The sequence below is a fragment of the Vidua chalybeata genome, chromosome 31 (assembly GCF_026979565.1).
Source record: "Vidua chalybeata isolate OUT-0048 chromosome 31, bVidCha1 merged haplotype, whole genome shotgun sequence".
In the NCBI taxonomy this organism is placed as follows: Eukaryota; Metazoa; Chordata; class Aves; order Passeriformes; family Viduidae; genus Vidua; species Vidua chalybeata.
The window spans coordinates 266995-272994 of NC_071560.1; the positions used below are offsets into that span (position 1 = coordinate 266995).

The 6000-nt window shown below is 54.4% G+C and overlaps 1 protein-coding gene across 1 annotated transcript in view; it reads right to left on the reverse strand.

Annotated features, from left to right (window-relative positions):
* Window positions 1-4707, reverse strand: part of LOC128801717 (zinc finger protein 850-like) — a 102916-nt gene extending 98209 nt beyond the window's left edge. The window contains exon 1 of the mRNA XM_053967765.1: window positions 4637-4707. The gene's annotated coding sequence lies outside the window, so the exon portion shown is untranslated. The remainder of the gene's footprint in view (window positions 1-4636) is intronic.
* Between the last annotated feature and the right edge of the window lie 1293 nt (window positions 4708-6000).

The following is a 6000-nucleotide window of genomic DNA, read 5'->3' on the forward strand; positions in this document are numbered from 1 at the left end:
GGGGAGCTGCCGGCCCTGCCCGCCGGGGGGGCCGCCTTTGGACACTGCGGCAGGACAGGGACCGGCTCTGCCATACGGGCTCTGGAGGGGACCCTGAGCACAAGCAGGAAAACAAAGCAACTGCTGGGAAATGCAGAGTGTACATGCAAGGAGCAGGATTTTCTATTACTGGTTTGGGTCGCTGGAGAAAGGAAAGATTTTGCAGAAAGCTGAGCAGCTCTCACAGGATGAGCACCCACAGGCACTGAGCGGGGCTGCAGGAGTGGCAGAAGGAGGCCCTGGAGCACTTGGGCACAAAGGCACAGCAGCTGAATGCAAGAAGGGATGAGCCAAAGGCCAAGCTGAAGGCAAAGGCCATGGCACAGTTCCTACAGCCCCTCAGGGATCAACCCCAGCGCCCAAGGGGGCCCCAGCGCCCAGGGGACGGGGTCGGCCACAAGCACCTGGCAGAGGCATTGCCCGCCTGGGCAGGGGAGAGCCCACCCAAACAGCCCCTGGCAAGGAGTCAGGGCTCCAGCTGCAGGGCACAGGAACACTGGAAGCAGAGACAGCAGCACCCTCAGGAGGAGCAAATCCACCCCTGGATGGACATGGATTGTCAGGGGTGTCACAGCTCCCATCACACCAGGGACCCTCCACACTGGAGCCCTGGAGAACATTCAGGCTGGGTCTGCATCGAGAGGAGGCCTCTCCTGATGGACACAGGGGCCTCTCCATCCACTCTCAATCTTAGCCCTTAAGGGGGGAAAATGCTAAACATGTCTTGGATTATTCAGGGGAGAAGTGGGAAAGAGGAGTGGCTTGATTCAACCACTCTTAGCAGATATGGGGAAGGGTTTGAAATGCAAGAGTTTTTATTTGCTCTCAATTGTGATTATAGTTTACAGGGAGGGGATTTGATCTCTAAACTGGGAATGCAAATTAGTATTGTAAAAGGCGATACAGAGGCTAGTTCAGTTTTTAGCCTAGAGCATAATATAAAAATAGAAACTATGTGATGTAAGATACTTTTTGTAACTAGCTCAAGAAACGAAAAAGATAATCAAGAAATTCTTCGCATTGCTCTCTCTGGACAGAAATCACAGCAACAGACACCAAGATCCCCAGAGAAGAATTATTGCCTCCTTTTCGGAAAAGCTCAGAGTTCGAGGAACCAAGCTTGATTTACAAGATGGGGGGGAAGCTAAAATTAAGCAGAAACGCCCTGGTTTGAAAGCAATGTTTGAATCATGTATGAGCTCTATGAATATGCAATAGGCTATTTGCTTTAAGGGGTAATCCTGTGTTAGCAAGGTGTGCTATTGGGTGGAGTGCCAGGCACCCGGACTCCGTAATTGTTTACTTTTATTGTCTCTTATTCTCCTAATTTTAATTACTATGTTCATTACTATTGAACTTCTAAAATTTTAACAAAAGTGAATGGCGTTTTTCACAGGAAGGAAGGGGAATTAGACAAAGTGCAGGACAAACCGGCAGGGCTGTGTGTGCTTGTAAGAGCCTGGCACTGAAATGCCCTGAGCAGGAAGGCTTCAATATCTTCTGGTGACACCATGTCAGCTAAAAGGGGGGCAAAAGCAATTCTGATAGCTCAGCAACAACAGCAACGTATTAAGGTACTTCTAAAATAAATAATTCAAATAAAAACGATTGTGGAAGCAAGAGAATCAGACAGCAGAACTCATTTTACAGGAAAGATCCTCTAGGGGGTTATGGCAGCTTTAGGAATACAATGGGACCTCCATAACCCCTGGCACCCCCAGAGCCCAGGCTGGGTAGAAAGAATGAACGGGGAACTAAAGAGACACCTTTGCAAGCTGGGGAGAGAAACCAGGATGCCATGGGTACAGCTTTTGCCATTGGCTTTGGCAAGAAGAAGAGCCAGACCCAGGGCCGATATTCAATTGTCTCCCTTGCAATTCATCCTGGCAATTCCTTACCCTGCTAATTCTCCACCTAGTGCAGGCTGGAGGTAAGGGATGGACATCTAAAGCAGTCTGTGGCCAGAATCCTTGTCTCTTGTGAAATCTCTGCCACAGGAAGCTGGGCTGACACAGAGCCTGCCTTGGCACTTTGCTGTTGCCAATATCCAAGCAGGACATCGGGCCCTGCCTAAGGACTGCAAAGCAGCACCACTGGTGGCCAAGTGGCGCGGCCCGTGCCAAGTGGCCCTGAGGCCAGAAACAGCCGCCAGCACAGCTGAACACGGGGGGACCCCTCAGCCTCGGCTCCAGGGCTCTGAAGCCCCGGAGATTTGCACTTCCCGCCTGCAGCAGGAGGATGGGAGGCCCCCACTGAGCCTGCACTGAAGGCAGCGCAGCAGCAGCCAGGCCTCCACAGCGGGGCAAGGCCCTGGGCCTGCCCACACATCCTCTGCTCAAATCCTCCGCCTGCCCACCCTCCTTTGGCATCTCCAGACACCGGGGCCAATCCTTGCTGCCACTGCTGCAGCTTCAGTGCTTTCTGTGCCTGCACTGCCGCAGCTGCTGGGGAACACAACGGCACAATTCCACTCTGCCTCTCACTTACACTCACACACTGCGCTGCCTGCCATTGCATCCATGGAAAATACACCAGGGCATCGACTTCAACCTTTTCAACATTTGATTTCTCTACTCAGGCTTGCTTTGCCTTGGCCTCGGGCAATGAAAAGTTAAAGGTTTTTTTAAGGGATGTCCCACCACTCCATGGAGATGAGTTGAACAGCTCAACACTCTGCGAATGGCCCAAAAGATACCCACAAAGATAACGACCAGCAGCAAAACAGCAACGCCCAGCAGCAAACAGCAACCAACACCTACCCCAGACACTGCCCCCGGCACAGCTGGAGACACCTGCTCTGCAAAAGGCTGAGAAGGAAATCCAGCAGTTCCCACCTAATTAACATCAGAAGCAAACAAATCCGGGTCCAATAGGAACCCAAATACTAAAAACTGCACAACTTGAAACTATAGAACATTAAACCAATGGGTTTAGATTGGTTCAGACCGTATCAAGTTTGGGGAAATCTAGTAAAACCCAGGTGTCACGGAACGATTTTCTCTGCACAGCCGGGCTATGTGGGGATGGAATGATTTCTGTTGCACATCCTGGCCAGAATCAATAATGCCTTGACTCTTAACACTAAACATATTGGTGGAGTTTTTCTTTTTCCTGCAGTTTCAGTGCAAAGTTTATAGCATTAGAGTATTTTTTGTAATAATCCTTGTTCTGTATTGCCAGTTAGGTTTGGGTCACGGATGGGAGAATGAGTTTGTACTTCGAGGAGTAGTAGAAAAAACTTAATTGCCTTGGAATTTTTTTGTGTATGTTTGCGTAAGAGATACCAAAATTAGGAAAAAAAAAAAAAAAAAAAAAAAACAGTTTTGGGGGGGGCACATGTGAGGCTGCTGAAGGCTGCTCTGGGAGAGAAGCTGCATTCCAGGCAGCCAGCAGAGGAGCTTTAGAAATGCAAATTAACACTGCTGGGGCAAAGTGCGGACAATGTACCCGGCTCTTCTTGCCTGGGGCAGGAATTGGGCTGATTCCCTCTGCCCCTCACCCCAAGCTCTGCCTGCTTGCACAGATGCAATTGGCACAGCTGAAGGCAGAGCCCATGGTCAGGATCTCTGACTCTGCAACAGAAATGGGTGAAGCTGCAAAGGGAAACAGCAAATGGAGAATGTTGTCAAAACCTCACTAAAATAAGGGGGGGGATCATCCCTGTGCCCACTCCAACATGTGCTGTCACTGTCTATGCTATACAGGGAGCATCAGAGCACTGGGTTTTTTGCTCTAACAAGTTCAGGGAAATCAGTCGGAATTCAAGTATTTGATGATGTAATCAGAAAAAAGCGGTCAATTGATGCAGCCCCGGCTGGAGGGAGCGCCCAAAAATGGGGAAAAGATGAACGGCCACCAGAGCAAATCCTACAACCGAAGGGGACCCGGGAAGAACAAAACAGAGTCAGTGAGTGAATCTGCCTGGAGACAGGGCCAGGGACTTGTAGATAAGGAAGTAACGGGAGAAACCATCAGTTCCAATAAATGTTACAAATTGACCCAGACTGCTGCTCAAAGTCCCGCTAAATTCCTCAACTTCCAGAAGAACAAGGACTTCACTGAGCCACGAATATCGGCTGTTATACACCAGGAGGGTGCACATTAACGAGGACAGGCAGCAGGCGCATCGGGAAGTCGGAACCTCCCGAGTCCCTCAGGCAGCGGGCAAAGGCAGAGGGAGATGCGGCCGGGAAAATGAGCATAAAAAGGAGGCTGCGTACTACAACAAGGGCAGAGAGCGCACGGCAAATGGCCCACGGCCTCTCCCTCTGCCCAGCAATAAAGTCACTTTGACAGGACTCCTCGGTCTCCTCTGGGCACAGAAACCTCCGGCGAGGTGAATTTCCCCGCACGCTCCCGGCGACGGGGCAGCCACCTCTGTCCTACCCACAGCGACCGGGACGAGGCAGCGCTGCTCCGGCAGCGGCTCCTGCCCAGGCAGCGGCGGGAAGGAGAGCGCGGGCAGCCGCTCCCGCAGCGCCCTCGGCCCAGGGCCACCACGGGCCGGACACGGCACAAGCAAGCCGCCGCAGCCCCCTGCCGCCCCCTCCGCCCGCAGCGAGCCCCGAGCCCCCGCAGAACCCAGCGCGGCTCCCACCTGCGCCGGGGCCGCCTCCCAGCTCCGCCAATGCCGCCTCCCCGGCCTCCGGCCGCTGCCGCCGCTCCCGGGCCCGCACAGACGCTCCGCCAATGGCGCCGCTGCCCAGCCAGGGCCGCCCTCAGGCCGCCAGCGGGGCCGTGCTTCGCCCCGCTCTCACCAATCAGCGCGCCACAACCACGACTGACGGCACAGCCGGCCAATCGCAGCGAGGGGCGGGCTCTGCACACGGCACCGCCTCGCCCCGCGCTCTCAGGGCCCCCGGGCTGGGCGAGGGCAAAGCCGCAGCTGAGGAACAGCCCTGGAACGGGCCCGGGCCCGGGCCCGGGCCGGCATCCAGCGGAAACACAAACAAACTTCTCCGCACCTCCCGACACGGCTTTCCCGGCCCTGCGCCTTCGCTGCCTCCGCCTCTGCGGCAAGCCCACGAGCCCCACTTCTCCTGCGCCTAATTAGCAGCATCAGTGCAGCGCTTGGATTTCCCCCAAAAAGGGAAAACCGCCCAAAGCCCTGGGGGGGAGTGGGGCAGGGCAGAGATTTCTGGCAGAAAACTCCAAAAGCTCCGAGCAGGAGAATGAGAAGTCAAGGAAGAGCCTTGGATGCAGCTTTCCCCCAGGCCTCCCTCCTTCCAGCTGCACCTCCTCCCCCGGCAGGGCAGGAGACAGGGAATGGGGCCATGCTCAGTTCATCCCCCGTGCCTTCTCCCTCTGCTCAGGGACAGGAGTCGTTCCCCTGCTGCACCCTGCGCTCTCTCCCACCGGAGACTTGTCCAGGAACTTCTCCGAGCGGAGTCCATCCCCTGGGGCACAGCCCCCCTCCAAGTGCTGCAGCGTGGGTCACTGTGCCACGGGCTCAGTCCTTCCAGGACAGGCTGCTCCAGCGGGGGCCCCTCTGCCCACGGGCTCACAGCCTCCTCTCAGGCATCCCCGTGCTCCAGCCTGGCTCCTCCAGGGGCTGCAGGGGGATCTCTGCATCCCCACGGATCTGCAGGGGGATCTCTGCAGCCCCATTGTTATAAATGAATCAGCCAATTTAATAATTAGAGCAATTTATTAAATCAAATCCAAGTAAAAATTGGAAAAGCCACAAGCAAAACAGCGCCGAGCCAGGCGATCGGAGCTGGGTTTAGGCTCTGCAGCTCCGTGCCCCTGGCAGGTCACAAGGTGCTGATTCCGCAGGGTTTTTTGTGTTGTTTTCAGACGTAGCAGGATTCCTTGGGGGTCTTCCTGTTCCCTCTCATGGATCTTGCCCCTTTCCACATATTAATGCATGTTCTTTTCTTGTGCAGAGTTTTCCCCAGAATACTCTGATTGCTGAAATCCTGTTAGACGGTAATCTCGAATATCTTGTTCTGGCGAGGAATA